Source organism: Triticum urartu, chromosome 2 (genome assembly GCF_003073215.2).
Source record: "Triticum urartu cultivar G1812 chromosome 2, Tu2.1, whole genome shotgun sequence".
Lineage (NCBI taxonomy): Eukaryota > Viridiplantae > Streptophyta > Magnoliopsida > Poales > Poaceae > Triticum > Triticum urartu.
Window position 1 is genome coordinate 456306542 of NC_053023.1, and position 18069 is coordinate 456324610.

Consider the following 18069-nt stretch of genomic DNA (forward strand, 5'->3'; position numbering starts at 1 on the left):
GTTTTTGTCCGGTGTCATGTACACCTTGGTATGACCTAAATCGCCAGGGGCTTTATTAAGCCGCGTACATCTTTCAAATATTAAAAAGTCTGAACACTTTAATAGTGCAATTCGGCGTCCCGAATATAGCATTATATGCATTGGCTCCGAATCATGTCTTTGGTCAATAGTTGGGTTGCCCGACTCTTGTGCTTGCTACCTTACGTTCCGTCTGATCGGCTAGGGCAGTAAAGGGAGAACTACTGCAATTGTGTTTCTGGTTCACCCGGACAAACACCTCAGTAGAGAAAGCCGAAAACTGACTGTCATGATGCGGCGAGAGCAGATCAGCTATTCGGTGACTAAGTATAATTTTTTAGCGATTTCTTCCACATTATGCGATAGGCCGGCTTCCACCCGGCCGGGCATTCACAGCACCTGAGTTCGGATAATCGAACAATACTAGGGACTGCGCCCGCACTCCCATTATAAATCTCCTATGGCTAATTGAGGGCGATAAAGCCGTATAGTCTGATTGCCTGGTTCACCGCACTAGCACCTCCTTCACGGATCAGTACGATGGGTCAAGTGTGTTTTAAGTGTTATCCCGAACACCCCCGTACTACCTACGTGGGGGCTGAAGCCGACGACTGGCCAACTCTCAGATATCATAAACAGCCGCACAGGAGGAGATATTTTTATAAGAAATATATCATACATAAGCCTTGTCTCATGATACAGGAGTAGACAACATAATTAGATTCATTCAAATATGATGTCCTTCGAACATTGGCCCTCTACAATGCGGGATCCTTTCAGGACATCATCAAAGTACCGCTCCGGCGTGTGATGCTCTTTCCCAGCGGGTGGTCCCTCGGTCGCAAGCTTGACGGCGTCCATCTTCGCCCATTGCACCTTGACGCGGGCGAAGGCCACCCGCGCACCTTCAATGCAGGCCGACCGCTTCACGACATCAAGCCGAGGGCAGGCGCTAACCAGCCGCTTGACGAGACCGAAGTAGCTACTGGGCATGGGTTCGGCGGGCCAAAGACGGATTATCAAATCCCTCATGGCCAATTCAGCCACCCTGTGTAGTTCGGTCCATTGCTTCAGCTGATCGCTGAGGGGCACAAGATGCTCTGGCGCAAGGTAGTGCGACCAGAACAACTTCTCCGTTGAGCTCCCCTCTTCGGCCCGGAAGAACTCGACGGCATCAGCGACACTCCGGGGTAGGTCCGCAAACACTCCTGGAGAACTCCAAATCTGGGTTAGAAAGATGTACCTTTTCTTCACAAATTTGCTCTGCAGGTTAAAGGTCTTACCCGCCGCAATTTGCCTTGCCTCCTGGATCTCCCGGACAGCGCTTTGGGCTTTGGCCCGGGCTTCCTGTGCGCTTTGGAGTGCCTTAGCAAGTTCGGAGTTCTGCTCCGAAGAACTCCGAACTCTTGCGCTCTAACGATTCACATTTGCCTATGGCATCCTTGAGCTCTTGCTGGACTTCCTCCACCCATGATTCATGTTTAAGGCGGGAGGCTCGTTCCTCCTCCTCCGCCTCCTTCTTGGCCTTGGCTAGCGCACTCTCGAGGGCCTCGACCTCAGACATGTCAGCTGCAAAACATAAATTATGAAACTCATTGAGATACTACATCATAGCTGGCATCATTTCAAGACATGCTTCGATATTACATACCTTGTTTTTATTCTAGCTTCCGCCTTAGCTCGGATGCTTCAGCGGCATGAGCAGCTGACGCCTGCTTCGCAGCCTGCTTGTTCAAATAGATATGTGCATTAGTCTCCTGCATGAGTTATTAGATCCTCTGTTCGTTTTTTTCTGAACACCGAACAGAGTCTCAGGGGCTACTATCTATACACATGCATTCTTTTTATACAGTTAAAAGATACTGTAAAGCACATACCTCAAAGCCTTTTAAAAGGCTAGTGTAGGCTTTGCTCAGTTCGCTTTTTGTGGACTGAACCTTTTCAATCACCATACCCATAAGGGTGCAATGTTCTTCCACAATGGTGGCGTTCTGAAGCGCACTCACCAGAGTGTTCGGCGCCTCCGCATTGACAGAGGACGCCGGTGTTGTAGGCGCACTCCCTTCTCGTGAAGAGGGTTGCTCCTCTGTCTCCGGAACCGTGTGGGTTTCCGGAATGACATTTGGTTGGGGGCCAAAATGGAGATGGCCCCCGTCTCCAGTCTTCATGGGGGTCGGCTCCCCCATGTTCTTGGCAGCCTCCGGCACCTCTCCCTGTTCCGGAAGGGTCCTTTGGGACGACACCTCGGTGTTGTCCGCTACAGGGAGGGAGGAAGCTGGTGGAGGCGAATCGCTCTCCATCATGTTCGGACTCAGCGAATTCCCGGAAAAGGAGGATCGCTGGGGAAGGACCTTAACCGGACTGCAACATACAATTTAAATGCATTACAACTATAAGCCAGAAAAGCCAAACATATATATACCTTTGAGTACTTACGATCCGGCCAGGGGCTTCGGCCTTGGGCACCACTCGTCGGCGTCTGATTCGGAGTCATCCGTAAGGGACATCCTCCCTTTCTTGGACGCCTCCGCCTCTAAATCGGCGGAGGCTGCCCTTTTCTTCTTCTCCCCCTTAGGGGGGAGTTGATCTCCTCCTCCTCTTCCTCATCGTCAGGGGAGGAGAGGGTTCCGGTGTCCTTGGACACTACGTCCGAGGCACCCTTACGACGGAGGCCGCTCTTGGCCTCCTTGCCCTTCTCCTTGGCTTTCTTTTACGGCGCCTGTTACGGTGCCGGGGCAAGCATCCTCGTCAACAGAGGAATAGCTGGGTCTTTGGGCAGCGGAGTCGGACAGTGAATCCGGTCCGCTTTCTTCATCCAGCTCTGCAAAAGTAAACGGAGGGTTTATCGTGCTCCTCGGGCTCGCAAACGTAGTATTATCAAAGAACTTACGGGGGTCGCAGCATGGGTGATGTCGTAGCCGAGGTCTTCGTTTGTCTCTGACCATGACTTCTGGTTCTTGAAGAGCAGCTTCCACATGTCTTCGTGCTTCATGCCGAAGAACTGCTACAGGGTCCAAGGACCGGCCGGGTTGAACTTCCACATGGGCTCTTGACGCGCCTAACAGGGGAGAATCCGGCGAAAGAGCATCACCTGGATCACGCTGGCGAGGCTGGTATTTTTATCTACCATGCTCTTGATGCGCCTCTCCAGCGTCATTACCTCGTCAGACGACGCCCAGTCCAGGCCCTTGTTGAGCCAGGATGCCAGCCGCATTGGGGGTCCGGACTTGAACTCCATAGGAGTGACCCATGTGGAGTCACGGGGCTCTGTGACATAGAACCACCCCTGCTGCCATCCCTTCACGGTCTCCACGAAGGTGCCCTTGGGCCAAGTGACGTTGGGAAGTTTGCTCACCATAGCACCATCGCAATCCGCGTGCTGGTCGTCCACCACTTTCGGTTTCACATTGAAAACCTTGAGCCATAGGCCGAAGTGGGGGGAAATGTGGAGGAATGCCTCGCATACGATGATAATGCCGAAATGTTGAGGAAGGAATTTGGGGCTAGATCATGGAAATCTAGCCCATAGTAATGAAGGAAATATGCCCTAGAGGCAATAATAAAGTTATTATTTATTTCCTTATTTCATGATAAATGTTTATTATTCATGCTAGAATTGTATTAACCGGAAACATAATACATGTGTGAATACATAGACAAACAGAGTGTCACTAGTATGCCTCTACTTGACTAGCTCGTTAATCAAAGATGGTTATGTTTCCTAACCATAGACAAAGAGTTGTTATTTGATTAACGAGGTCACATCATTAGTTGAATGATCTGATTGACATGACCCATTCCATTAGCTTAGCACCCGATCGTTTAGTATGTTGCTATTGCTTTCTTCATGACTTATACATGTTCCTATGACTATGAGATTATGCAACTCCCGTTTGCCGGAGGAACACTTTGTGTGGGCTACCAAACGTCACAACGTAACTGGGTGATTATAAAGGAGCAACAGGTGTCTCCAAAGGTACATGTTGGGTTGGCGTATTTCGAGATTAGGATTTGTCACTCCGATTGTCGGAGAGGTATCTCTGGGCCCTCTCGGTAATGCACATCACATAAAGCCTTGCAAGCATTACAACTAATATGTTAGTTGTGAGATGATGTATTACGGAACGAGTAAAGAGACTTGCCGGTAACGAGATTGAACTAGGTATTGGATACCGACGATCGAATCTCGGGCAAGTAACATACCGATGACAAAGGGAACAACGTATGTTGTTATGCGGTCTGACCGATAAAGATCTTCGTAGAATATGTAGGAGCCAATATGGGCATCCAGGTCCCGCTATTGGTTATTGACCGGAGACGTGTCTCGGTCATGTCTACATTGTTCTCGAACCGTAGGGTTCGCACGCTTAAGGTTTCAATGATAGTTATATTATGAGTTTATGAGTTTTGATGTACCGAAGGAGTTCGGAGTCCCGGATGAGATCGGGGACATGACGAGGAGTCTCGAAATGGTCGAGACGTAAAGATCGATATATTGGACGACTATATTCGGACATCAGAAAGGTTCCGAGTGATTCGGGTATTTTTCGGAGTACCGGGTAGTTACGGGAGAAGTAATGGGCCTTGATGGGCTTTAGTGGGAAGAGGAAAAAGGCTGCTGCGCCCCCCCTCCCCTCTAGTCCGAATTGGACTAGGGAAAAGGGGGCCGGCCACCTTTCCTACTCCTCCACTTCCTTCTCCCTTCCTCCCCTCCTGGTGGACTCCTACTAGGACTTGGAGTCCTAGTAGGACTCCACACCTGGCGCGCCTCTCCTAGGGCCGGCCTCCTCCTCCTCCATCCTTTATATACAGGGGCAGGGGGCACCCCATAGACACACAAGTTGATCTTCGTGATCGTTCCTTAGCCGTGTGCGGTGCCCCCCTCCACCATATTCCACCTCGGTAATATCGTAGCGGTGCTTAGGCGAAGCCCTGCGACGGTAGAACATCAAGATCGTCACCACGCCGTCGTGCTGACGGAACTCCTCCCCGAAGCTTTGCTGGATCGGAGCCCGGGGATCGTCATCGAGCTGTACGTGTGCTAAGAACTCGGAGGTGCCGGAGTAACGGTGCTTGGATCGGTCGGATCGGGAAGAAGACGTACGACTACTTCCTCTACGTTGTGTCAACGCTTCCGTTGCGATCTACAAGGGTACGTAGATCATACTCTCCCCTCGTTGCTATGCATCACTATGATCTTGCGTGTGCGTAGGAATTTTTTTGAAATTACTACGTTCCCCAACAGTGGCATCCGAGCCTAGGTTATTTATGTTGATGTTATATGCACGAGTAGAACACAAGTGAGTTGTGGACGATACAAGTCATACTGCCTACCAGCATGTCATACTTTGGTTCGACGGTATTGTTGGACGAGACGACCCGGACCAACCTTACGCGTACGCTTACGCGAGACCGGTTCCCTCGACGTGCTTTGCACATAGATGGCTTGCGGGCGACTGTCTCTCCAACTTTAGTTGAACCAAGTATGGCTACGCCCGGTCCTTGCGAAGGTTAAAACGGAGTCTATTTGACAAACTATCGTTGTGGTTTTGATGCGTAGGTAAGATTGGTTCTTGCTTAAGCCCGTAGCAGCCACGTAAAACTTGCAACAACAAAGTAGAGGACGTCTAACTTGTTTTTGCAGGGCATGTTGTGATGTGATATGGTCAAAACGTGATGAGATATAAGTTGTTGTATGAGATGATCATGTTTTGTTAAAGTTATCGGCAACTGGCAAAAGCCTTATGGTTGTCTCTTTATTGCATAAGATGCAAGTGCCAAATAATTGCTTTACTTTATCGCTATGCGATAGCAATAGTTGCAAGAGCAATAGTTGGCGAGACGACCGTGTGACGACACATTGATATAGATCAAGATGATGGAGATCATGGTGTCATGCCGGTGACGATAGAGATCATGACAGTACTTTGGAGATGGAGATCAAAGGCGCAAGATGATGATGGCCATATCATGTCACATATTTTGATTGCATATGATGTTTATCTTTTATACATCTTATTCTTGCTTTGATTGACGGTAGCATTATAAGATGATCTCTCACTAAATTATCAAGAAGTGTTCTCCCTGAGTATGCACCGTTGCGAATGTTCTTCGTGCTGAGACACCACGTGATGATCGGGTGTGATAGGCTCTATGTTCAAATACAACGGGTGCAAAACAGTTGCACATACGGAATACTCAGGTTATACTTGACGAGCCAAGCATATACAGATATGGCCTCGGAACACGGAGACCGAAAGGTCGAGCGTGAATCATATAGTAGATATGATCAACATAATGATGTTCACCAATGAAACTACTCCATCTCACGTGATGATCGGACATGGTTTAGTTGATTTGGATCACGTGATCACTTAGAGGATTAGAGGGATGTCTATCTAAGTGGGAGTTCTTAAGTAATATGATTAAATTGAACTTAAATTTATCATGAACTTAGTCCTGGTAGTATTTTGCAAATCATGTTGTAGATCAATAGCTCGCGTTGTTGCTTCCCTGTGTTTATTTTGATATGTTCCTAGAGAAAATTGTGTTGAAAGATGTTAGTAGCAAAGATGCGGATTGGATCCGTGATCTGAGGTTTATCCTCATTGCTGCACAGAAGAATTATGTCCTTGATGCACCGCTAGGTGACGGACCTATTGCAGGAGCAGATGCAGACGTTATGAACGTTTGGCTAGCTCAATATGATGACTACTTAATAGTTTAGTGCACCATGCTTAATGGCTTAGAATCGGGCCTTCAAAGACGTTTTGAACGTCATGGAGCATATGAGATGTTCCAGGAGTTGAAGCTAATATTTCAAGCAAATACCCGAGTTGAGAGATATGAAGTCTCCAACAAGTTCTATAGCTAAAAGATGGAGGAGAATCGCTCAACTAGTGAGCATGTGCTCAGATTGTCTGGGTACTACAATCGCTTGAATCAAGTGGGAGTTAATCTTCCAGATAAGATAGTGATTGACAGAATTCTCTAGTCACCATCACCAAGTTAGTAGAACTTCGTGATGAACTATGATATGCAAGGGATAACGGAAACGATTCCCAAGCTCTTCGTAATGCGGAAATCAACGAAGGTAGAAATCAAGAAAAACATCAAGTGTTGATGGTTGACAAGATCACTAGTTTCAAGAAAAGGGCAGAGGGAAGAAGGGGAACTTCAAGAAGAACAGCAAGCAAGTTGCTGCTCAAGTGAAGAAGCCCAAGTCTGGTCCTAAGCCTGAGACTAAGTGCTTCTATTGCAAAGGGACTGGTCACTGGAAGCGGATCTACCCCAAGTGATTGGCGGATAAGAAGGATGGCAAAGTGAACATAAGTATATTTGATATACATGTTATTGATGTGTACTTTACTAGTGTTTATAGCAAACCCTCAGTATTTGATACTAGTTCAGTTGCTAAGATTAGTAACTCGAAACGGGAGTTGCAAAATAAACAGAGACTAGTTAAGGGTGAAGTGACGATGTGTGTTGGAAGTGGTTCCAAGATTGATATGATCATCATCGCACACTCCCTATAATTTCGGGATTAGTGTTGAACCTAAATAAGTGTTATTTGGTGTTTGCGTTGAGCATGAATATGATTTGATCATGTTTATTGTAATACGGTTATTCATTTAAGTAAGAGAATAAATTGTTGTTCTGTTTACATGAATAAAACCTTATATGGTTACACACCCAATGAAAATAGTTCGTTGGATCTCGATCGTAGTGATACACATAATCATAATGTTGAAACCAAAAGATGCAAAGTTAATAATGATAGTGCAACTTATTTGTAGCACTGCCATTTAGGTCATATTGGTGTAAAGCGCATGAAGAAACTCCATGCTGATGGGCTTTTGGAATCACTTGATTATGAATCAGTTGATGCTTGCGAACCATGCCTCATGGGCAAGATGACTAAGACTCTGTTCTTCGGAACAATGGAGCGAGCAACAGATTTGTTGGAAATCATACATACTGATGTATGTGGTCCGATGAATATTGAGGCTCGCGACAGGTATCATTATTTTCTGATCTTCACAGATGATTTGAGCAGATATGAGTATATCTACTTGATGAAACATAAGTCTGAAACATTTGAAAAGTTCAAAGGATTTCAGAGTGAAGTGAAAAATCATCGTAACAAGAAAATAAAGTTTCTACGATCTGATCATAGAGAAGAGTATTTGAGTTACGAGTTTGGCCTTCAGTTAAAAACAATGTGAAATAGTTTCACTACTCATGCCACCTGGAACACCACAATGTAATGGTGTGTCCGAACGTCATAACCGTACTTTATTAGATATGGTGCGATCTATGATGTCTCTTACCGATCTACCACTATCGTTTTGGGGTTATGCATTAGAGACAGCTGCATTCACGTTAAATAGGGCACCATCTAAATCCGTTGAGACGACACCGTGTGAACTATGGTTTGGCAAGAAACCTAAGCTGTCGTTTCTTAAATTTGGGGTTGCGATGCTTATATGAAAAGGTTTCATCCTGATAAGCTCAAACTCAAATCGGAGAAGTGCGTCTTCATAGGATATCCAAAGGAAACTATTAGATACACCTTCTATCACAAGACCGAAGGCAAGACTTTTGTTGCTAAATTCGGAAACTTTCTGGAGAAGGAGTTTCTCTCGAAAGAAGTGAGTGGGAGGAAAGTAGAAAACTTGATAAGGTAATTGTACCTTCTCCCTTATTGGAAAGTAGTTCATCACAGAAATCTGTTCTTGTGACTACTACACCAATTAGTGAGGAAGCTAATGATGATGATCATGTAACTTCAGATCAAGTTACTACTGAATCTCGTAGGTAAACCAGAGTGAAATCCGCACCAGAGTGGTACGGTAATCCTGTTCTGGAAGTCATGTTACTTGACCATGACGAACTTGCGAACTATGAGGAAGCGATGATGAGCCCAGATTCCGCAAAATGGCTTGAGGCCATGAAATCTGAGATTAGATCCATGTATGAGAACAAAGTATGGACTTTGATTGACTTGCCCAATGATCGGTGAGCCATTGAGATTAAATGGATCTTCAAGGGGAAGACGGACGTTGATAGTAGTGTCACTATCTACAAAGCTAGAATTGTCGCAAAAAGGTTTTTCGACAAGTTCAAGGTGTTGACTACGATGAGAGTTTCTCTCTCGTATCTATGCTTAAGTCTGTCCGAATCATGTTAGCAAATTGCCGCATTTTATGAAATCTGGCAAATGGATAAACAAAACTGCATTCCTGAATGGATTTCTGGAAGAAGAGTTGTATATGATGCAACCAGAAGGTTTTGTCGATCCAAAGGGAGCTAACAAAGTGTGCAAGCTCCAGCGATCCATTTATGGAATGGTGCAAGCCTCTCGGAGTTGGAATAAACGCTTTGATAGTATGATCAAAGCATATAGTTTTATACAGACTTGCGATGAAGCATGTATTTACAAGAAAGTGAGTGGGAGCACTACAACATTTCTGATAAGTATATGTGAATGACATATTGTTGATCGGAAATAATGTAGAATTATTCTGTAAAGCATAAAGGGGTGTTTGAAAGGAGTTTTTCAAAGAAAAACTTCGGTAAAGCTGCTTACATATTGAGCTTCAAGATCTATAGAGATAGATCAAGACGCTTGATAAGTTTTTCAATGAGTACATACCTTGACAAGATTTTGAAGTAGTTCAAAATGGAACAGTCAAAGAAAAAGTTTCTTGCCTGTGTTACAAGGTGTAAAGTTGAGTAAGACTCAAAGCCCGACCACGGCAGAAGATAGAAAAGAATGAAAGTCATTCCCTATGCCTTGGCTATAGGTTCTATAAAGTATGTCATGCTGTGTACCAGATCTATTGTATACCCTGCACTGATTTGACAAGGGAGTACAATAGTGATCTAGGAGTAGATCACTGGACAGCGTTCAGAATTATCCTTAGTGAAATAAGGATATGTTTCTCGATTATGGACGTGACAAAAAGGTTCATCGTAAAGGGTTACATCGATGCAAGTTTTTGACACTGATCCAGATGATTCTAAGTCTCAATCTGGATACATATTGAAAGTGGGAGCAATTAGCTAGAGTAGCTCCGTGCAGAGCATTGTTGACATAGAAATTCGCAAAATACTTACGGATCTGAATATGACAGACCCGTTGACTAAAATTATCTCACAAGCAAAAACATGATCACACCTTAGTACTCTTTGGGTGTTAATCACATAGCGATGTGAACTAGATTACTGACTCTAGTAAACCCTTTGGGTGTTGATCACATGTCGATGTGAACTATGGGTGTTAATCACATGGTGATGTGAACTATTGCTGTTAAATCACATGGCGATGTGAACTAGATTATTGACTCTAGTGCAAGTGAGAGACTGAAGGAAATATGCCCTAGAGGCAATAATAAAGTTATTATTTATTTCCTTATTTCATGATAAATGTTTATTATTCATGCTAGAATTGTATTAACCGGAAACATAATACATGTGTGAATACATAGACAAACAGAGTGTCACTAGTATGCCTCTACTTGACTAGCTCGTTAATCAAAGATGGTTATGTTTCCTAACCATAGACAAAGAGTTGTTATTTGATTAACGAGGTCACATCATTAGTTGAATGATCTGATTGACATGACCCATTCCATTAGCTTAGCACACGATCGTTTAGTATGTTGCTATTGCTTTCTTCATGACTTATACATGTTCCTATGACTATGAGATTATGCAACTCCCGTTTGCCGGAGGAACACTTTGGGTGCTACCAAACGTCACAACGTAACTGGGTGATTATAAAGGAGCACTACAGGTGTCTCCAAAGGTACATGTTGGGTTGGCGTATTTCGAGATTAGGATTTGTCACTCCGATTGTCGGAGAGGTATCTCTGGGCCCTCTCGGTAATGCACATCACATAAAGCCTTGCAAGCATTACAACTAATATGTTAGTTGTGAGATGATGTATTACGGAACGAGTAAAGAGACTTGCCGGTAACGAGATTGAACTAGGTATTGGATACCGACGATCGAATCTCGGGAAAGTAACATACCGATGACAAAAGGAACAACGTATGTTGTTATGCGGTCTGACCGATAAAGATCTTCGTAGAATATGTAGGAGCCAATATGGGCATCCAGGTCCCGCTATTGGTTATTGACCGAAGACGTGTCTCGGTCATGTCTACATTGTTCTCGAACCGTAGGGTCCGCACGCTTAAGGTTTCGATGACAGTTATATTATGAGTTTATGAGTTTTGATGTACCGAAGGAGTTCGGAGTCCCGGATGAGATCGGGGACATGACGAGGAGTCTCAAAATGGTCGAGACGTAAAGATCGATATATTGGACGACTATATTCGGACATCAGAAAGGTTCCGAGTGATTCGGGTATTTTTCGGAGTACCGGGTAGTTACGGGAGAAGTAATGGGCCTTGATGGGCTTTAGTGGGAAGAGGAAAAAGGCTGCTGCGCCCCCCCTCCCCTCTAGTCCGAATTGGACTAGGGAAAAGGGGGCCGGCCACCTTTCCTACTCCTCCACTTCCTTCTCCCTTCCTCCCCTCTTGGTGGACTCCTACTAGGACTTGGAGTCCTAGTAGGACTCCACACCTGGCGCGCCTCTCCTAGGGCCGGCCTCCTCCTCCTCCATCCTTTATATACAGCGGCAGGGGGCACCCCATAGACACACAAGTTGATCTTCGTGATCGTTCCTTAGCCGTGTGCGGTGCCCCCCTCCACCATATTCCACCTCGGTCATATCGTAGCGGTGCTTAGGCGAAGCCCTGCGACGGTAGAACATCAAGATCGTCACCACGCCGTCGTGCTGACGGAACTCCTCCCCGAAGCTTTGCTGGATCGGAGCCCGGGGATCGTCATCGAGCTGTAGTGTGCTAAGAACTCGGAGGTGCCGGAGTAACGGTGCTTGGATCGGTCGGATCGGGAAGAAGACGTACGACTACTTCCTCTACGTTGTGTCAACGCTTCCGTTGCGATCTACAAGGGTACGTAGATCATACTCTCCCCTCGTTGCTATGCATCACCATGATCTTGCGTGTGCGTAGGAAATTTTTTGAAAATTACTACGTTCCCCAACAAGTAAAACATGAGTCCGCGGACGAAAGGATGAAGGGGAAACCCCAGTTCGCGAAGAAAATGAGGGATGAACACTACCCTCTCACCGGGCTTTGGAGTGGGGATGACCTGTTTTTTGGCTGGGAGTCGGTGGGCGATCTCTTTGGCCAGATACCCCGCTTCCCGAAGTTCCTTGATGTTTGCCTCCGTGATGGAGTGTGACGCACCCGATTCAATCGTACACTAATCATACATGCAAACATGTACGATCAAGATCAGGGACTCACAGGAAGATATCACAACACAACTCTACAAATAAAATAAGTCATACAAGCATCATATCACAAGCCAGGGGCCTCGAAGGCTCGAATACAAGAGCTCAATCATAGATGAGTCAGCGGAAGCAACAATATCTGAGTACAAACATAAGTTAAACAAGTCTGCCTTAAGAAGGCTAGCACAAACTAGGATACAGATCGAAAGAGGCACATGCCTCCTTCCTGGGATCCTCCTAAACTACTCCAGGTCGTCATCAGCGGGCTGCACGTAGTAGTAGGCACCTCCAGTGTAGTAGGAGTCGTCGTCGACGGTGGCGTCTGGCTCCTAGCTCCATCGTCTGGTCGCAGCAAACGGGTATAGAAAGGGGGAAAAGAGGGAGCAAAGCAACCGTGAGTACTCATCCAAAGTACTCGCAAGCAAGGAGCTACACTACATATGTATGCATTGGTAAGGCTATCATATGTGGACTGAACTGCAGAATGTCGGAATAAGAGGGGGATAGCAAGTCCTATCGAAGACTACGCTTCTGGCCACCTCCATCTTGCAGCATGTAGAAGAGAGCAGAAGGTAAGTTCACCAAGAAGCATCGTGTAGCATAATCCTATCCGGCGATCCTCTCCTCGTCGCCCTGTTAGTGAGCGATCGCCGGGTTGTATCTGGCACTTGGAAGGGTGTGTTTTATTAAGTATCCGGTTCTAGTTGTCATAAGGTCAAGGTACAACTCCAATTCGTCCTGTTACCGAAGATCACGACTATTCGAATAGATTAACTTCCTTGCAGGCGTGCACCACATAACCCAACACTCTCGATCCCATTTGGCCGGACACACTTTCCTGGGTCATGCCCGGCCTCGGAAGATCAACGCATCGCAGCCCTACCTAGGCACAACAGAGAGGTCAGCACGCCGGTCTAAATCCTATGGCACAGGGGTCTGGGCCCATCGCCCATTGCACACCTGCACGTTGCGAGGGCGGCCGGAAGTAGAACTAGCCCCCTTAATACAAGAGCAGGCTTATGTTCCAATCCGGCGCGCGCCGCTCAGTCGCTGACGTCACGAAGGCTTCGGCTGATACCACGACGTCGAGTGCCCATAACTGTCCCCGCATAGATGGTTAGTGCGTATAGGCCAGTGGCCAGACTCAGATCAAATACCAAGATCTCGTTAAGCGTGTTAAGTATCCGCGTACGCCGACCAGGGCCAGGCCCACCTCTCTCTCCTAGGTGGTCTCAACCTGCCCTGTCGCTCCGCCACAAAGTAACAGTTGGGGGCCGTTGGGAACCCAGGCCCACCTCTACCGGGATGGAGCCACCTGCCCCTCCAGCCCCCAACTCCAAACAGTACCACAGGTAATGTAACAGTGCAAAGTATATAGTATATGCCCGTGATCACCTCCCGAAGTGATCACGGCCCAGTAGTATAGCATGGCAGACGGACAAGAGTGTAGGGCCACTGATGGAATACTAGCATCCTATACTAAGCAGTAGGGTAGCAGGTAAAGGTAACAACAGTTGTAGCAACAATGACAGGCTATGCATCAGAATAGGTTTAACGGAAAGCAGTAACGGGCTACACTACTCTAATGCAAGCAGTATAGAGGAGAGTAGGCGATATTTGGTAATCAAGGAGGGGAGGGGGGCCTTGCCTGGTTGTTCTGGCCAGTAGGAGGGGTCGTCTTCGATGTAGTCCAACACACGAACATTGTCAACGGTTTCAGAGTCTACCGGAAAGAAGTAACGGAGGGGGAATACAATAAATAACAGAGCAATCAAATGTAACAAAAAACAAGATGCGACAATACGCGGTGCTAGAGGTGACCTAACGCGGTACTAGGTGATACCGGCAAAGGGGGGAAACATCCGGGAAAGTATTCCCAGTGTTTCGCGTTTTCGGATAGATGAACCGGAGGGGGAAAGTTGCGTGTTTGTTAGGCTAGGGATGCGTGGCGGACGAACGGGCTGCGTATCCGGATTCCTCTCGTCGTTTTGAGCAACTTTCATATACAAAGTATTTTCATCCGAACTATAGATTATTTTATATTATTTTTTAAAGATTTAAATCATTTTTAGAATTAACAGAATTAATTTAATTAGAAAATGCAATTATGACATCAGCATGATGTCAGGGTGATGTCAGCAGTCAGCTAGTCAGTTGACCTAGTCAAACTGACATGTGGGTCCCACTGTCATTGACAGGCTAACTAACTATCAGATTAATTACATTAATTAGTTAATTAGATTAACTAACAGAGGTTAATTATTTGTCCTAATTAGTTAATTGTTATTATTATTTAAAATTCTTTTTTATATCTTTTTTTAATGTTCCAAGGCGGTGGGGCCCGTGTGTAAGTGGCCCAGGGGGGTTTTGCGGGCGCTGGGCGAAATAGGCAGCGGGCGCCGGGGGCCACGGCGCTGTCCAGGCGGCCGCTGCGGCGTAGGGACGCGGGGCGGCGGTGGTCGGCGGCAGCTGCATCGGGGTGAAGCGGCAGGGTGGAGCCGATGGTGAGAGGGGGCCAGCAGCGGGCACGTCTGGAGCCTAGGCGCGTGGGAGGGAAGCTCGGGCGAACGGGAGGGGGGGGGGGCATGTCCGGCACGGGGTAGCGGGCTGCAGATGCAGGCCCCGGCGAGCAAACGGGGGCCGCGACGAGGAGGGGTCTGGGGCGGGGGAGGGCGCAGCCAGACGGAGTGGGCACGACAGCGATAGCAGCAGCGGCGACCAACGACGGAAGCGGCTGGGCGTGGTTGGCCGGAAGCAAGCAGCGGTGGGCGCGGCCCCGCGCGAGCGAGCGCGTGTGGGTGCGCGGGTGGCCGCGGGCGCAGCACATGCAGAGCACGGCGCAGGCGGCGTGCCGGCGTGGAGCTGTGGGGCGCGGCCCGGACGCGGTGAGCACGGAACAGAGAGGGGAAGGAGGAAGCTCACGGACGGTGTAGGGCACAGGGCAGTGGGGGTCGTGCTCGGGGACGGGGACGACGCGATGTGGTGGTGGTGGTGCAGCGGCGGGGCGGCGCGCTCGGCGCCCGGTGAGGAGGGGGTTGAGGACGATGCAGTTTGGCGGGGAGGCGGCGCCGGTGGCGTCGGGGGTCGGCGATGGGGCGACGGGATCGGGCCCCGATTGCCCCGATCCAATCTGGATCGGGTGGAGCGAGGCAGAGGAGTGGGACGAGGGGGAGGGAGTGGGGGCGGCGCTAGGTCACGGGGAGGGGAGCAGGCCTAGTAGGCCACAGGGGTGCAGGAGTGGGTTGGCTGGGCCGGCCGGCCCCTTCGGCCAACTGGGCCAGGGCCCAGTTGGGGGGGGGGGGGTGTCTTTTATTTTTCTTTGTTTTCTTTTCATCTTTTGTTTATTTTCTTTTACTGTTTTCTTTTATTTCTGGAACTACTTTTGTTTTATACATCGCAAAGTAACTTCCTAATTTAGTGTCTCAACATCACCCACTGCCACAAAAGTTCCACAAATAAAATAGATTAGTATTTTCTAAAATATCAAAGGCATTTATTTAATTACTTCAACTACTGTTTTAATCATTTTAAAGTATTTAAGTATTTAATAGAAGTGTTCTTTTTCCACCATAATTACATATGCGTTATTTGGCACAACCCAAACATTTTAGTTTTAATATTTGAAAACTTTTTATTGTTTGCTTGATTTTTGAATTTGAATTTGAATTGGCTTCGAACTAACGCGAGATTAGCAACAATACCCGAGGTGACGTGGCATCGTTAACGTAGGATTACTGTAGCTTAATTATCCGGGCGTCACAATTCTCCTCCACTACAAGAAATCTCGTCCCGAGATTTAGGAGCGGGAATAAGGGGGAAGGGATCTGGTTACGAAATTCTAACGATTCTTCTCGGTCTTCGTTGCTCTTCTCGAAGAGGTCGATTCATTACATTGATGTCTTCATTTGTCTGCTTCAGGTCATCATGATGAAGTTGTCGTCCTTCCTTCAGGATCCTCACCGTACTTACGAAAAGGTGAGAAGGGAAAAACCCTATAAGGATGGATTCTAACAAGATCGAGCATCAGACGGTTAACTCGGGGGAAGAAGCGTAAGTATCTCTCGAATCGAAACTTAAGAAGATGTCGAGAGCAAAGTAAGAAGGTACCATGAGAAGTTTCAAACGGATAGGTAAGCGTTTGATGCCTAATCAAAAGGTGAAAGGGGTTCAGAGCAACGAGAATAAGTATTGCGTCTGATACCCGAATAGATCACTTGGCAGGTGGCCCGTGAGTTACATAAGAAGTGAAGCGCGAGGAATAACTTTGGAAACCGGGGGTGTACAGGAGAGTCAGGTTTCGATCCTGTGGAACTGTGGGTTATGGGCCCACCATGTGGTTAAAAGTAGGAAAAGCATTGATATCTTGCACGGTCATGATAGCAAGACATGTCAGAGGGTAGCCTATCAGTTATGTTGGCAACAATGTCGATACCAAGGGCGAGGGATAGAGAGAACCATTTTCCTACTCGTTGAACGAGACGGACCAATAGGCAAAGTTCTCGTCCATCGGTGGTTACCGGAATGTCATCAATAATAGAATCAGGGTCTTGCTGACAGAGTTGTACAACGAGGTGCTTACATAAGTAGGAGAATAATACTGCTTAGATTATATAGACCTCAAGAAAGGTTAAACCAAACAATGGAAAGGACATATGATTATCAGATTAATCAGGCGATGGAAAGGAAAAATGTGTTTTAGTCACTTAATTCAGGGATATATCCTTCCCAAGGACAAGCAGAGCATGGTATCCGTGGCAGGATATCATGTAGAAAACCCTTTAGGTAAGGAGAGAGAAATTTCATGACATTACCCATACAACGGTGTTAGGATAAATGATAAAGAAAATTTAGCATTGTGCTTCAAATGCTCCTGTTGAAAATCGGAGTACCATAGACATGCCTCGAGATAGCATTGACATGGTCAACAGGTGAAGATCAAACTTTGGAAACAAAAAGGATCCATCAAGAACAACTTATAGAATAAGTCTTACAATTTCCTCATGGAAGAAAGGATAACCTTACTAAAATGGAAACTATAACCACAAGTCCTCCGGCCAGGTGTGATGGGCATGACATCACCTTATCGGGTCATATAAAGACCAATGTTATAACTCTTGGAAATGTCCCAACCATCATATCTGACCGAGGTTCAGATCCGATTGGTGTCAGGATACCTCTGACTTAGGATGCCCGAGAAGAAAAGGTGCAACACGAATTGTCGAGATGACAATGTAAGATTATTGAGAAAGGAACTATGGAAGCGAGTTTCAAAACAAGAGTTCATCATGCCAAAGAGAGGATGAGGAGGTGCTGCTGGACTCGGTGATAATTCATCGAGATTTCCATAAAAATGGATTTCCACAAGTAGGTGAACAAGGAGATAATATTTGTCAGATCAAATGATACAATGACGTATGCTCGAGGAAAACATACACAATTAATCATTGGTGGAAGGGTGCACTCGAAATATGGGCTGGGTTGCATGACCAATGTTAGAATGGTGATTCAATTATCGAAAGACTTCGAATGAAACTATTGCCCATTCACTTCAAAGCAATAGGGTTGCTAGAAGTTTTGAATTCACACGTCATAGCTCAATTGTCGGTATTCCGTTTAAAAACAACACGGGGACCAAGAAATGAACGGAGATGGCGAGAAGTATTATTATATCAAGAATTCTTAAGAGGTGGTGAAATCCTCACCACATTCTTGACATAAAAGG